Below are 16839 nucleotides of genomic sequence, written 5' to 3'. Positions count from 1 at the left end.
ATTTAACTCAACCATCCACAACTCAAATCAGGGAGCCACATTGTCTGATAGGTTCTCTCTCTGGTAGCCTATTTCATTGAACACAATGGCAACAGTGACCAACAGAACTACACAGTGCCTCTTCTCCTTCCAGGAGACAAACTGAATCAAAGCCAGTATAGCCTGTCATTGCTGCTAGATAGCCATGTAAACACGAATCTCATTTGAGGTCGTGCATAGGCTGCTGTTTAATGTAATCAATAATACTTTTTTTTTTTACTAATCTTGGCGATACTGTCTTCGTACTCGATTCGGAAGAAACGTGTCTCTTATGAATGTCTGTGTGCAGTTGCAGGTGGTACTCCAAGAAACAGAATATTCAAAAAATATTAAATCCACTTTTTGTATGTGGTGAGAAATGCCTCTTGCATGTGTGTAGATCTTTGTTTTGGTCACACTGTTTGACATCATTTAGGCTACTTCTACAAGTGGCCACAGACCCTTCCCATAGAAACGACTAGTTTCTGCAAAGATGTTGGGAAATTCGAGACGTGCAGCAGCTCAGATGATGAGGAACCCCCTTGCACTGTGCAAAAACTGGATTACATTTTTTTCCTGTATTTTAGTTTTTTTTGGAGTAGGCTACCACCTGCAACTACACACAGATGTTTATAAGATAGACATTCCTTCTGAGGTTAGGGGTCTATAATTGTCAATTGAATGTGTTTGATTTAATAACCAGCCTAATCTAACTATCTTGGTCATTCATCTGGACTCTTCACTGTCATCATCAACATACTACACACTTTTAATTCCCTAGGAATATTATTATAGCAACTGGTTGCTAAGGGAAACGAGACACCACCATTATTCTCTTGTTGGACTGAGAGGGAGTGAGATTTGAGAAGTGCATGAGGAGGGGTGGGAAGCGGAGAATACAGAGCGTGGTTGATATTCCACCAAATGGATAAGAGGCAGACAAAGTTTGGCACATTTATGCTTTCAGTGGTTGACGGACATGAATGACGCAGTTTTTAGGGTAGTAAGGTAACACAAATGAATAACTCAGTATTAATTATCCACTGTGCGAAATCTCCACAAAGGCACAAGTCTGCATGACGATTTTTGCGTAAAGCAAGGAAGCGCGGGAGAGCGGACTTGTAGCCTGGCAGGTATGTTCTGCTTTTTTAAATTAAGCTAGCCATACAGCTAATACAAGTTTTAGGGTATTATTCATTTCGTACAGCTAACTAAATACATTAAGCTATCTAACAGCAATGTTGTTGTGGGCTTTCAAATGTAATTCATTTCAACCAGGAGCCTATAATGGATGAAGTCAGCTTTTCAGTCAGTCCTATCATTTGTTTGGAAAATAGGTTGTTATGAAAAGACACACATTTGCAATAATTGTTAGGTCTATGTCATTAGCCCAAAATGTACTTATACAACTACAGAAACATTCCCTCTGACATAGCCAGAGGCAACCTAGGCTACAGTGACATAATATAGTCATACCGTTTTAACAGGGTTCTCTCCCATCAAATCTTACCTCGGTCTCTATCACAGACATGCATGATCAAGGAGGATAGGATACATAGAAAAATATAAAAAACAGAGAGAGATAAGGTGCAAGAGACAAAGGAAGATAGTAAACAGCAGGAGGGCAAGAATAGGAGAGCACTCTGTTCTGGAAATGCCAGAGTGCATCAGTACCGGAGCTACGCCTAGTTTGATGTAAGGAGGTAGCCTACTCAATTGCTTCTCCAGTGTGAGGGAGATGAGGCCAAACCAGGGACCTTGCACGTGATCAGACCTGTTGAATGTGGGGTTCATGTGCTAATATAAGTATGAAAGTGTGAGTATGTTTAGTAAGTATGAGAACGTATCAATGTAAACACATTGTCATTTGAGTTTGGACACAATGTACTAGTATCATCCAGATATATCGGTGCATTTGTTTAAAATATGTTTAATCATGAATTCAAAGTAACAAAACTGTGTGTGTGTGTGTGTGTGTGTGTGTGTGTGTGTGTGTGTGTGTGTGTGTGTGTGTGTGTGTGTGTGTGTGTGTGTGTGTGTGTGTGTGTGTAAGAGAGAGGCAGCTTAAAAAAAGACCAAATGAAAATTTACAGCGGGATGTGATGGAATGAGGGTTGCATTGCAGTCCAATCATGCAGGGAGTTCAGATCTATTCCAAAACTGATTATATCTGTCAAGACTTCCACCGAAGTCGGTTCCTCTCTTTGTTCGGGCGGCGTTCAGCTGTCGAGGTCACCGGTCTTCTAGCCATCGCTGATCCACATTTCATTTTCCATTTGTTTTGTCTTGTTTTCCCACACACCTGGTTCCCCCCATGTCTATGTGTGGAATTGTTTGTTGTAAAGTGTATGTGTACTTCAGACTGGTTTGCGACGGGTTATTTCAACACATGTTTTGTTGTTCTGGGTGCCCTTGGTTTTGCACCATTAAACTGCTCCGGTTATGACCCAGTTCTGCTCTCCTGCACCTGATTTCCCTGCAGCCAGTCACGCACCTCTTACAATATCTTATCTTCAATGTCTGACAGAAATCTTCAAATACAGGTAGAGACATTTTGAAAGACTTTTAGGAAATTTGGATAGATTTTTTTTTTTTTAAGAAAAAAAGAAGAAAAAAGGGAATTGACCTTACATGTAGTTGACCATGACACTTCTCAGGCAATGGTAGTGATATTGATATATCTTATATCTTATATGATATATGATATATGTTTTACTTCAAATACTTTATTTAAATACAAAGTACTGTGCACCAACTTACTGTACTTGGTTTTATTGCTCAAGACACACAACATTACTATTAATCTGTTCTTTACATGGCGTTTGAAAACACCTTAGTATCACACATATACAATTATACTATACAGTTATTCAATGAGGGATATACTGCATTTATCACTCAGATTATGTTGTCATCAGAGGTCTATAAGTATGAGAACAGAGTATGGGGAGGACAGAGTGCCAGAGGCAGATTGGGGCAGAGTATTTAATTAAGTGTCAAACCACATTCCTCCTGTTACACTTCTGTATTATTTCTTCACATTTCTCCTGTCCTCACATATCAGCCTCAGGGCATGTTAATCTCTGAGTAACGTCGTACATGACCTGAGAGCTAGATAACACCTTTACCTTGTTAGATGCATCACAACTGTGGCCATATTCAGGGCCTGAAAACATTGTCACGTGAAGAGAAATTAGGTTGTTCCCCTTCCAGGCTAACTCCATTCATCTTAATGCTGGACGCTAAAACACTTGTAGCCTATGACGGCTTTTATCCCTACCCCGCAACCCACGGTAGCCTGTGTAAGACAGTGTTGCATCAGAACTGTTCAGGTCCTCGTTCCATTCCTCATGGAGCTGTGAGCGCTGCCAGTCACCGGTTCCACAAGTGTTTGGCCCGTTACCGGCCACAGAGATCACCGTGCTGGCTCACCGTGCTGGAGCCGCATGAGCCATCCTAAGTGACAGCGCCACAGACAGAGTACACAATGGGAGATCGATAACTATTACGCTAGGCTAATAGCACCAGTGACGCACGGCAGCGCAACGCTACTGTATCCCTCACAGGGCTCGAGTACGGCTAAGAAGGTCAACCAAAAGCAGTCATACAGTACCTGACCATTATTTACCACAAGAGTAGCATAAACGTGGCGGCTTGAAAGGAAAGGGATGTGAAGCCAATTATGTACTCAAGACTTATTACTGTGGCACAAAATGAGATGCAGTGGAATAGGGGTTGTCGGCTCAACCCTCACCTGGGGGTCCCAATGACTCTGTGGTTCATCAAAACAAATGTACAGTGGGGATTTAGCCTAATAACGTCAGTATTAACTGCATTCTGGTTAAAACCATTTTGATAATTGTTTTTGTCACGCCTGCTCTTGCTCCCGCTCCCCCTCCCTGGCGCTCAAGGGCGCCAGGCTGCCCGTCATTACGCACACCTGTCGCCATCATTAGGCACATCAGTGAAATATTTGTTGATTGTCCCTTCTATATCTGTCTGTTCCTCAGTATGTTCCCCTTGTCAGTACTGATGTCGTTATGTTTTCCCCTGGCCAGATACTGTCCTTGTTTGTTTCTTGTCTGTTATCCATTAAATGTTCACTCTCTGTACTTGCTTCTCGTCTCCCAGCATCGGTCCTTACAATGTTGAAATTCTCATCTAAATGCTGAGTTTACAAACTGACATAAACACAACACTTGGTGTAGAGGGAAAGCATTCTAGGTTTTTACATACCACATTGGAAGCGTATCAATCCCAGAAAGAAGTGTGAGGCGCAAGCCACTTAATCCAGTGTTCTCGGACGAGAGCCGCACATATTGTTTTCTTGAAAATAGAACATGATTTTATATTCACAGCTCGCAACTCTGCATCACTCACATGGCCATTGTAGCAGGTTTCGTTGACCGCAGTCGAAGTGTAGTATCACTATACATACAGAAGTCATTGATAGTCTGAATATTGTTCAATTCACTGTGCTCTCCATAGCATTGTGTTGCCCACATTGTCCATCCTAACCTCTGAATTATTCACAGCTTTTTCATGATCTTTTATCTGTAATTGGCACATGAAGACTACAAAATCGTAAGATGCACATTCATCTCAGGTAGTGGACATTTTCTAGGTATTGTTGTTTCACATTTCACTGATTGTCATTTCATATGGTGTTGTTGTGCATATCGACCATGAGCCATGAACCGCAGTGGAATTTATAGGCGAAACAAAGAGACGTTTATCTCAGCATGTCTAAAGAGCAGCCCTATCTCATATGAGAAACTCAAATGCTGATACGTTTTAACATTTGAATTCACTGGACTGAAGTATGGATGTCATATTATGAAAAAAATATGGTTGACACAGAATCAGCTATGTTTGTTCTCGAATCATCCAGAAATGCTAAAGTTAATAATATGAATAAATCACAGACACCACTCGCCATTATAGAAACCTGTGTCTCTCTCTTTTTTCCAAGTGTAAATACTGACTGCAGATGGATATGTATTCCCCTCTCTCTCTCTCTGTCTCTCTGTCTCTTTAGCAGTGGGAGAGATAAGAGTAATCAAATTCCAGTCATGTCAATGTATTGTGGGATGTCAAGAATGTGAAGTAGATGGTCGGTCACCATTCTCATAGTCTATGCTTTCTGTTGTGGCACTAAATACATGTTCTCTCAGACTGTTGAGATGGATGGAAGTCTGCTTGTTTTCTGCATTGAAAAGTTTTGTAAGGGCCGCCAAAGTGTTTTTTCAGGCCGCCTATATCCAAACAGTAAAAAATATATACAGTATTATTATTATTGGATAATTTTTACGATGGTAAAACTTTTTCTTTAAATTTGTTTTTTACCCCCTTTTCGTGGTATTCAATTGTTAGTAGTTACAATCTTGTCTCATCGCTACAACTCCCGTACGGGATCTGGAGAGAGAGACGAAGGTCGAAAGCCATGCGCCCTCCAAAACACAACCCAACCAAGACTGCTTCTTAACACAGTGCGTATCCAACCCGGAAGCCAGCCGCACCACCGTGCACCTGGCGACCTGGTTAGCATGCACTGTGCCCGGCCTGCCACAGGAGTTGCTAGTGCACGATGAGACAAGGATATCCCTACCGGCCAAACCCTCCCTAACCTGGACGACACTAGGCCAATTGTGCGTCACCCCACTCTGTCGCAGCCGGCTGTGACAGAGCCTGGGCGCAAACCCAGAGTCTTTGGTGGCATGCAGTGCCATGCAGTGCCCTAGACCACTGCGCCACCCGGGAGGCCCCAGTAAAACTTTTTCAATGTTAACTTCAACAACTAAAACCCAATATAAATGACGTAGAAAAGATAATGGGCCTAAATATTTTTTTAAATAAGATAACCTTCAAGTCCAAACAATTACCAAAATAAAAGTCAGGGAGAATCTAAAATGTAACGAATAACGAATTCTCCTCAACCATGCCCACAAATTAGGGAAAAAAACATTATTTCCCATTGATCTACTACAGTATATGTGTGTGAAAGACATTTCATTACAGGTAAGACATTTCACTTGTTTAGCATTTCACTTTACTATACCATAGTCTGTTTGTAACTCCATTCACTGCTTGTATCTGTATAGTCCATTTGTTTGTATTAATGGTCTTGCCTAGCTTAATGTTCCGGTCGGTAGCTAGCTAGCACTCAATCACTCATGTGGCTGCTAGCATGTCTTAAAAAGGGACATGGGGGAAGCACTACACTATTTTCTTCTAATCTTTAGACATGTTGTACTTTTCTTAAACGTAGCTTTGTAATGGACTAAAACAAGCAGACAACACGAAAATTGCATTTGGAAAGGTCAAGTTTCTGCTCTAACCTAGGTAACCACAGGTTGTTTTCCCCACAGGTGGGCAGGCCATGATGTTCTATCTAATACCGACTGGGAGTATAGGAGAACCCTTTGAAGAACTTATTTTGGTTGCAGGTAAAACCCTTTCTACAGAGGGTTCAACATGGAACCCAATAGGATTCTACCTGGAACCAAAAAGGGTTATTCTATGGGGACAGGCGAAGAACCCTTTTGGAAACCTTTCTTCTAAGAGTGTAGATGACAAACCTCACACGCATCAACTCTGCTTTAAGGAGCAGAGGGGTCAAATATTGAAGCTGTCACTCTGTCACACCATGGGTTTATGAGTCAGCGTTGACAAAATATCATTTGGACTGAGAACTTTGATGGAATACCTGACAAGAAGCCCATGAGGGGCCCCTGAAAGGCAGACAGAGGCGAGAGAGGCGCTGCATTGGGTGACATAGAGACAGAGGAGTGGAGTTATGAAGAAATAGGCTGTGAATACAGAGGGGTATATTGCATTGGGGTAAGACGTTACCAGATTAATAGATAAAGGCAGAGACTGACGGGGATGGGGAAGTTTAAATGAAACGACAGACAGTGCTCAAGTAGAGAGGCAGACAAACAAACAGACAGACAGGGAGAGAGACGTAGGGGCAAAAAACAAAGAGAGGGACAGTTTCACAGAGAGACAAACAGAACAATTAATATAAACAGGCAAACGTAGACGTAAACAGAGGAAGTCAACAGGACCAAAGAGATCAAAAAAACATTTACAGTGATAGAAGAAGACAAAACATAGACTTACAAACAGACAAACAGAGACAAGAGTTACAGAGAGAGTGAGCCAGACATAAACATGAAGCTGCACAGGGCTGTTTGGCCGTTCGGGGACGCGCCCAGGTGGCCTGTGGTGCCTGCTTATGTCTACGACTCGCTGGCAACCCCCATTCCCCTCCAGTCCCCCATCACCATGATGCCACGGAGCGTGACCATGGATCAGAGACTGGCTGGCCTCAGCGGAGTGGCCCCAGCTTTACCAGCAGTGACATCTGCATAACGAAGCAGCCACACACGCACGGCACACTCGGGAGCTATGGGAAAAGCCAGTCGTCATAGCACGATTTCGCCTACACCCACCTGCCTGTGCAATCACCACCTGCTCATGCTCCTGTTGCGCCCAGAGAGTTATTATGAATGCTTAAAAGGTCAGACTTCTGTCACCTGCTGTTTTGTAAGCTGGATCTCGTTGGCCCTTTGATGATGAAACGCAATGAAGTGAAGCTTGTTGCTTAAAACCTCTTAATTCAACTGTTGCAGATGGATAATTAATATTTATATTTGTCCCTGCTAAAATATATAGCTTAAGAGTTAGTTATAATTCCAAGTGTCTGCAATAAAAAAGTACTGGCCATGTTTTGTGACCTCTAGGGCTATATCCCTATATCTACAGCAAATATCATTCATTGCTCCCGGGTTAACAACGTTTATCTCCCAAGCTTTGATGTAAATGTCCAGAAATACAATTCTCTGCAATGTAATATATGACATGTATTTTTCGCATCTCCATACTAATATACTTACATAGTATACTGTATCTCAGTCACAGCTCAACACCCCTGTGATTATTTAATTGCGATCACAGCAATTGCTCGGTTGTCACTCTCATCCTTTCCTACTTGCTTCTCTTCCTATTATTATTATCACAAACCACACACTGCATCAAAACGCTGCACCCTTCACAATTCACACCTTGCTCAGAGACACACATAGTGACACACGCTGGGTAGTTGCTGAAGTGAAGGCAGACAGCTTTACAGTTGGTCCAACCCTCGACCTGAGAGGAAGGCACTCTTTTCTCGGTCCTCACAGTGGACTAATGAGGTCTTAGTGCTAACCCCCATGCCACTGTACTTGCCCTCTCACACAGAATGGCTAGGGGATACTGAGCAGGAGAAACGAGGGGGAACTTGAAGGTGCCGTTTGGGAGGAATAACCCTAGCAGGGAGGAGAAAAGGAGGACAAACATGTTGAATTTCATATATTTTCTTGTCATTTGGAGGTTAACTCCTGAAGGAGGTGAGAACAGTGCTTTTAAAAGAACTACAATAAAGGTTGTTACCTGAAACTCTTTTTGGAGACATTAAAGATGATCATTAAGTAATTTAAAAAGGTTGATTTCTTTTATTTGAGTCCAGGGTCTCTTTCATAAGGGAGCCCTGCACCAGTGCTCCTGCACATTGGCTAACCGGGCTATCTGAATTGTGTCCCGCCACCCGCCGCCCACCACCCGCCAACCCCTCTTTTACGCTACTGCTACTCTCGCTCTCTCATCATATATGCATAGTCACTTGAACCATATCTACATGTACATACTACCTCAATCAGGTCTGACTAACCGCTGTCTGTATGTAGCCTCACAACGTTTATAGCCTCGCTACTGTATATAGCCTGAAGTTTTAATATTGTTTTATTTCTTTACTTACCTATGGTTCACCTAACACCTTTTTTGCACCATTGGTTAGAGCCCGTAAGTAAGCAATTCACTGTAAGGCCTACTACACCTGTTGTATTCGGCGCACGTGACAAATAAAACTTTGATTTGATTTGAAATACAATTTCATGAGACAAAAACTGAAAACATAGAAAAAAGAGAATGTATTTGTCCACTTTCCCCTTACACACTCCTTTTGGTTTTCCACAGGCGCCAGCAGCGACGCCATCCCTCTACCTACCAAATCGAGAAGCATTCCTAACCCTCAGTGCTTGTGTGACGGGTGGTGGGGGCGAAGAAGATGGATGAGGATTTCCTGAGCAGTACTCTGACTGCCTCTGAATCAGACCTGTCCTCGTCCTCTTTCTTGACATTAGAGGCGAAGGCAGCCTTCATCTTTGTCCTCATTCTCTTCCTCGTCCTGGGTCTCCTGATTGTGCGCTGCTTCCGTATCTTACTCGACCCTTACCGCAGCATGCCCTCCTCTACCTGGACTGACTACATGGAGAAGGACACCTTTGATTACCGTATTGCCTGAGGGGTCCTTCCTTATCAAAGGCTTCTGCATTGCCTGAGCGGCTGGTGACCAGAGCGGTTGCATCCAAGAGAACTAACTAAGAGAACTTCAACGTGTCAGCACAATGAAAAACCTTTGCTTGAGGAGCTCTACTATGAGGCAGGGACAACGGCAGTGGGAGGTTATTGACCTCTGCCACAAGGGGATCACAGTGTTTCCTGAGCCTTTAAACATTTCAGATATACTGCAATGCCAGAGGGGTCCTTCACTGGGGCTACAAGGGTAGCTGGTGTATTGCCCGAGGGACAGTCTACAGTAGCTGAAAAAGAAAATCTGTTTTCCTCTTGGAACAGGGGGAGCCTCCTGAAGCAAGCGATATAACTAATCCAGTGACTGAGCACAGCTTAATCACAGAGAAGTCCGTCTTTTTGTACACAGGCCTTTCAGATTTGTCTTCTAAAATGGCCTAGGTTGACTGTACTTAGTCAGTCAGTCAGTCACACACACACACACAATCATACTACACCGGCTCCGACGCTCGTCTTATGTGGCAGGTCTTGCAAACTATCAGACTACAAAGGGAAGCACAGCCGCGAGCTGCCCAGTGACACGAGCCTACCAGATGAGCTATGCTCACTTCGAGGCAAGCAACACTGAGGAATGCATGAGAGCACCAGCTGTTCCAGACGACTGTGTGATCACGCTCTCCGTAGCCGACGTGAGTAAGACCTTAAACAGGTCAACATACACAAGGCTGCGGGTCCAGACGGATTACCAGGACGTGTGCTCTGGGCATGTGCTGACCAACTGGCAGGTGTCTTCACTGACATTTTCAACATGTCCCTGATTGAGTCTGTAATACCGATATGTGTCAAGCAGACCACCATAGTCACTGTGCCCAAGAACACAAAGGCAACCTGCCTAAATGACTACAGACCTGTAACATTCACGTTCATAGGCATGAAGTGCTTTGAAAGGCTGGTAATGACTTACATCAACACCATTATCCCAGAAACCCTAGACATACCCCAATTTGCATACCGCCCAAACAGATCCACAGATGATGCAATCTCTATTGCACTCAACACTGCCCTTTCCCACCTGGACAAAAGGAACACTTATGTGAGAATGCTATTCATTGACAATAGCTCAGCATTCAACACCATTGTACCCTCAAAGCTCATCACTAAGCTAAGGATCCTGGGACTAAACACCTCCCTCTGCAACTGGATCCTGAAATTCCTGACGGGCCTCCCCAAGGTGGTGAGGGTAGGTAGCAACACATCTGCCACGCTGATCCTCAACACTGGAGCCCCCCAGGGGTGAGTGCTCAGTACCCTCCTGTACTCACCCACGACTGCAAGGCTAGGCACAACTCCATCATTACGTTTGCAGACGACACAACAGTGGTAGGCCTGATCACCGACAATGACGAGAGCCTATAGGGAGGAGGTCAGAGACCTGGCCGGGTGGTGCCAGAATAACAACCTATCCCTCAACGTAACCAAGACTAAGGAGATGATTGTGGACTACAGGAAAAGGAGGACCGAGTATCCCCACATTCTCATCGACGGGGCTGTAGTGGAGCAGGTTGAGAGCTTCAAGTTCCTTGGTGTCCACATCACCAACAAGCTAGAATGGTCCAAACACACCAAGACAGTCGTGAAGAGGCACGACATAGCCTATTCCCCCTCAGGAAAATAAAAAGATTTGGCATGGGTCCTGAGATCCTCAAAAGGTTCTACAGCTGCAACATCGAGCATCCTTCCTGTTTGTATCACTGCCTGGTATGGCACTTGCTCGGCCTCCGACCGCAGGGCAATACAGAGGGTAGTGCGTACGGCCCAGTACATCACTGGGGCTAAGCTGCCTGCCATCCAGGACCTCTACACCAGGCAGTGTCAGAGGAAGGACCTAAAATAGTCATAGACTATTCTCTCTACTACCGCATGGCAAGCGGTACCGGAGTGCCAAATCTAGGACGAAAAGGCTTCTCAACAGTTTTTACCCCCAGGCCATAAGACTACTGAACAGGTAATCAAATGGCTATCCAGACTATCTGCATTGTGTGCCCCCCCATCCCTCTTTTACGCTGCTGCAACTCTCTGTTTATCATATATGCACAGCCATATGTACATACTACCTCAATTGGCCCGACCAACCAGTGCTCCTGCACATTGGCTAACCGGGCTATCTGCATTGTGTCCCGCCACCCACCACCCACCAACCCCTCTTTACGCTACTGCTACTCTCTGTTCATCATATATGCATAGTCACTTTAACCATATCTACATGTACATACTACCTCAATCAGCCTTGACTAACTGGTGTCTGTATGTAGCTTCGCTACTTTTATAGCCTCTCTACCGTCTTTCACTGTCTTTTTACAGTTGTTTTTATTTCTTTACTTACCTATTGTTCGCCTAATACCTTTTTGCACTATTGATAAGAGCATGAAAGTAAGCATTTCACTGTAAGGTCTACCTACATCTGTTGTATTCGGCGCATGTGACAAATAAACTTTGATTTGACACACACAGTCACACAGGCCCCCGTACAAACACACTACACAAAGTATTCTCCTACACAAAGAGACCCACACAAACTCACAACACTCATGTACTCTATGCTCATACATCCACAGAAACATGCAAAGAAAGAGCTGCAATCACCATCACACTTTTTGTTATATCACACCCCATGAGCCTTCAGACAAACATGTGTTTATTCTGGTCACGTCAGGGGAATGAGTGCAGCACTTTACTCCATGTGACAAGGGGTGGGAGCGTGTGAAGTTATCGCTCAGATTAGCCTGCAATTTTCCTTTTTCTGGGCGTGCATTGAAATTTAGCCACTGAGTCTCATTACTTGAGCTATTACTGACAGCGCAGCGACCAGCCTGAAGAAAATGATGTCCCCACTCTTCTTCTGCAGTCTCATCGTCACCACACAAATTCAGAATACCCTTTTTTTCTTCCTAGCTCCCCTGGGATGTCACTGATCACCATAATAATGATGGAAGCCCCCAGCAACAAACCAGCCCCCAGTAGTGACAATACAGCAACAAACCAGAGAAACAGGACAAATCAATCCAGTAGTGACTTCAACAGCCGTACGGGGACAGAACTTCAACAGCCGTGTGGGCTTCACTGCAGCAACAACGCAGTATCCTAGGACTTCAACAGCCGTGTGGGCTTCACTGCAGCAACAACGCAGTATCCTAGGACTTCAACAGCCGTGTGGGCTTCACTGCAGCAACAACGCAGTATCCTAGGACTTCAACAGCCGTGTGGGCTTCACTGCAGCAACAACGCAGTATCCTAGGACTTCAACAGCCGTGTGGGCTTCACTGCAGCAACAACGCAGTATCCTAGGACTTCAACAGCAGCGTGGGCTTCACTGCAGCAGTGTTGGCACTATGAGATGAGGCCACTGACATTGATACCACTATGGCACTTATTGGTACAGTGATAGACGGACAGTGCCGCAGCACTTAACCACTGAGACACGGTTGCCATTGTAGCACTTGGGTAGAGAGACACTGATTAGACATGAGCAACAAGTCACTGAAATACTGCCACTACAACCATAGCGCAAGGGTCCTGACAAAACGGATACAGTTGGAACCGGTGCAGTTCTAGACCTGAGTTCCAGCGACACTCTCACTGCTGCTGCTAGTCCTAATTAATGTCAAATGAAAATTCTAATCAAATGAATTGTTCAAAGACACGTGGTTAGCAGATGTCATTGCGGATGTAGCGAAATGCTTGTGCTTCTCGCTCTGACAGTGCAGTGACACAACATATACCCAAAATACACTTACATCTAAGTAAGGAATGGATTCTGATGTGCGCAACTCGTCATTTCTGAGCTAGGGAACTGTCCCAATTGACAAAGAGAAAGTCATGTAACCAGGTGGTGTTGTTGGTGCTGTATACCGGCAAAGATGCTCACCGGATGCAGACTTTCTCTGTTTCTAATCCCTTTAATGCCCGCAGTGTGTCAGAGTGGACGCCGGACTGGCGAGGACTAGGGTTGACCCGAGCGTTCTGACCTCAGAAAGGCAGTCAAGCACCAAAGCTAACTGGCTAAAATTGGCTAGCTTGCTAGCTACTTCCAGACACAAATGAGAGCACACCTCACTCTGACCATTTCACCTGCCCTAGCAGAGCTGTTTCGAGTGCTTTCATGTTATCTAGAGCGTTATAGTGACTGTAACTGTGCTTTTGCCAACAATTTAATTACGTACTTTTGCCGACGTTTACTAACACCTGTCATATTCAACGGGTGTTGCGTGTTGAACGAGAGCGCTCTGAAAAGCGGAGTAGATAGCCAGAGTGAATTTACAAACGAAAAGCTTGTTTAAATTTGACAAACCGGTGGTGGAACAGCTTGGAAGCCTACAGTATAGAGACATAAGACATGTGTTGCCCTTGAAGATAGTTAACCTCTAGGTGAGTTCCGCATCCACATCCTCTGAGAGCTTCCTGTTAAGATGAGCTGCTCCTCTACCCTCAACGAGGCTCAGATGCTCCGAGTTGTTTCGGGAATTGGAAATGTGTGTTACTGTATGTGATTAAAATGGGCCATTTTTTTTTTTGCAGATCCCAAACCTTAGTTTGAACATGTTTGTCCCTCCTTTGACGCTCTAGACCAGGGATGGGCAACTTTGATGGGGGTGGGGGTCACTCTTCATGATGGGCCGCGGTGGCACGCGGGTCTGCGTACCCACATCCATACCCACACATGCAGTCAGAGCCAATCCTAGCCTTTCCGGGGGCCCTAAGCAGAATGTTTTTTGAGTTTTTGGGGCTGAAATTCATCTGCAGGACTACAAAAGGGCCCGTTAGCCACCCCTGCTCTAGTATGCACGTTAGGCATGTTAACCAAGGAGGATGACACTGTTATTGCATTAGGTCATAAGTCATTTGACATACATGTCCATACAGAAGTGCAACATTGTATTTGCATTGGAAATGTGTTCCACTGTAACTCTTACTGCATACATTGTCTCAATGCAAATGTTTGGATACAGATTCGGGGATTGAGGGTCAAATTACATTCGAAACAAGCTTCTGTTCCATTCTAGACTTCACGTGTAAAGATAAACATCACAAAATGTATTGAATTACTCTCTATACAGTATATTTTGTTGTTATTGAGAGCTATTATAACAGGATAAGCCTGCTGTTTACGTACAATGGTCCAGCCTACTGTTTAACCTGTAATCTCTTTTCCAAGTGTTTTTTTCTTGTTTTGTAAATAAATAAAGTTTCCTCTTGAAGTTAGTAAGATTTGTCCTGTTGTTCTTGTTGCTCACTTCTGCACAGCCTCTTATATTGGCTTACCATGCCAAACTCGGAGGTCAGCAAAGCACTCGAGTCAGCTCAACCTGAGTGAAGGAATGGTCCAAAATGGCCTTGTCAAATGGATTAAAATTCTCTGTCACACGGCAGAACAAACACTGCTGACCTTTTGAACTGTGGCAAGGTTAGTAGTAGTACCATTTTTTTTGTCACAAAATGCATCTTTGCCCATTTAATTTCACATGCATAGATAACTAACTATCGGGAAATGAAGTATGTTGTGCTATTCGGACACTAAAATGGGTAGCTCATCTATAGGCCATTAAGTAATCATATACATCTCAAAATACTATCAAAATGCAAACAATTCTACAAACAGGCCATTTCCATTTCGGGAACTATGTAATTACATGTCTGTATACAAGGAGGAGTGTAACGTTTGGCGCTGGTGCGAGTCAGATGCATTTTAGGGGTGTTGACGGCCATGTTAATTAAGCCCCAACTGGCGGTTGGTGCGGCCAAGCAAGGAAAAACCCTGTTGTGATCCCACACGCCTCAGCACGTGGCAAAATCACAGGGCGTCACTGCAAGCCGCCATGCAAAATGTGTCACCCCACTGTCTGCAGTGCCAGCCTTATGTGGGGGGTAGTGATAGTGCCAGTTTGTTTTCAGTTCGTGGCACTTTTTTTTTCTTGACAGACACACAGCTTGTCATATCTGAATGGTCTTGGGGTGGATTCAGTGCTGAACAAATTCAGTCACCATGGAGTTTGTAAGGCTTTGGTGGCCTGGGCTAGCAAGAGGAGCTTTGCCAGCTGAACCGGTGTGCGTCTTGTTGTGCAGTGCCTGTCAATGTAGCAAACTGGCATAGGGAGGACCTCAAAAATCTCTCTGTTCCATTTCAGTCCGTATTGTACTTTAGGCTTCAGGACTTTAGATCTTCAGCTAGGTGACACATTCTTTTATCAAAATGTAAAATACCGTCCGAGTATGCAAAACATTAAGAACACTGATATTGAGTTGCAGGTGTTTCTAATGTTTTGTACAGTCAGTGTATGTGTTTCTATCCAAATAAAAACCATTTCCCATTAGACTGGATTACAGAGGGAAAAAGCACAGAGACACAAAACTTTTATTCTTGGGATAGGTTTTCAGTTTTCCAGCATTATCGTGCATAGAACCCTTGTGGATTTCTCAGGCAAAGGATCTCAAGAACTTGGATATTACATATCTGTTTTACTTACCTTGGGCTGTTTTAGGCTTACTTTTTGAACTGTGTTAGATTCATAGACAGGCAACCTAATGAGAAACACTTCAAAAGATGAGTTACTGTAGGTGACAGTATTCGTGTAATATTATTTGGACACCATTGGAATTCACGCGCGTCGTTGTTTTGAGAGAGACTGCAGAGTCCTTCCATATTCGGACAACAATTTAAGAAATGACTGATCCCAAGGCATATTATAAGTTCTGTAGAACTTTCCTCTAGTGCGCCCTCTGTATGTATTCACCTCGTCCTGGATAACTCTATACGTTGTCCTGGATACATTGCTTCCCTGCTCTTCAGGGAGCTGAAGAACACTCTAGTGAGCCCGACAATGCAATGACACTTAAAGGTCCTTCATTGTGAGGGAACAGTCCGTGAAACAATGCTGCATACCTACCACTTCTAATGACAGGGTAATGAGCCCACGGGCCATGAGACACTCGTGTAATTACATAATGCAGGACAATTGAGGAGAGGAGTAACCTGATGTTTAACCCATACCTTTCCTGTGGGGTAAGAGTATACGACAGTTTAGTCAGGACCGAAAGCACCCCTTATGCACAATGAATGTCTTAAAGGCATTCCACCTCAGAATCAGAAGATTCAATCAAGACAGTGGGATGGATATCAAGTTCGGGTGTCAGGTTCTAAGTTTGTTTATGATTTCCTATAATGAGTGTGTTGTGGGTTTTAAAGTTACATTTCAAGTTCAACCTTTTATAAGCACACTATGTGGGACAGGACCATGTCTATGTCCTGACCTAATTTGAACGCTAATGCTAACAATTAAAACCATACATTTCAGAGTTTAGTGGTGAATATTGTTGTAGACGTGCAGAGAATTTAAGTTGTAAGGTCTTGCTTGAAGAGAAGATCTAGAATGGTGGTGTCACGTCCGTTGAATGGAGGAGACCGAGGCGCAG

The 16839-nt window shown here is 44.0% G+C and overlaps 1 long non-coding RNA gene across 1 annotated transcript; it reads left to right on the top strand.

Moving 5' to 3' along the window:
• Window positions 1–907: 907 nt before the first annotated feature.
• LOC127909855 (uncharacterized) lies at window positions 908–12383 on the top strand. The gene is made up of 3 exons (XR_008072613.1): window positions 908–1151; window positions 9037–11377; window positions 12325–12383. It is a non-coding gene; the product is annotated as an uncharacterized LOC127909855 (long non-coding RNA).
• Window positions 12384–16839: the final 4456 nt, after the last annotated feature.

Source organism: Oncorhynchus keta, chromosome 20 (assembly GCF_023373465.1).
Source record: "Oncorhynchus keta strain PuntledgeMale-10-30-2019 chromosome 20, Oket_V2, whole genome shotgun sequence".
NCBI lineage: Eukaryota > Metazoa > Chordata > Actinopteri > Salmoniformes > Salmonidae > Oncorhynchus > Oncorhynchus keta.
This window is presented reverse-complemented; position numbering and strand designations above follow the sequence as displayed.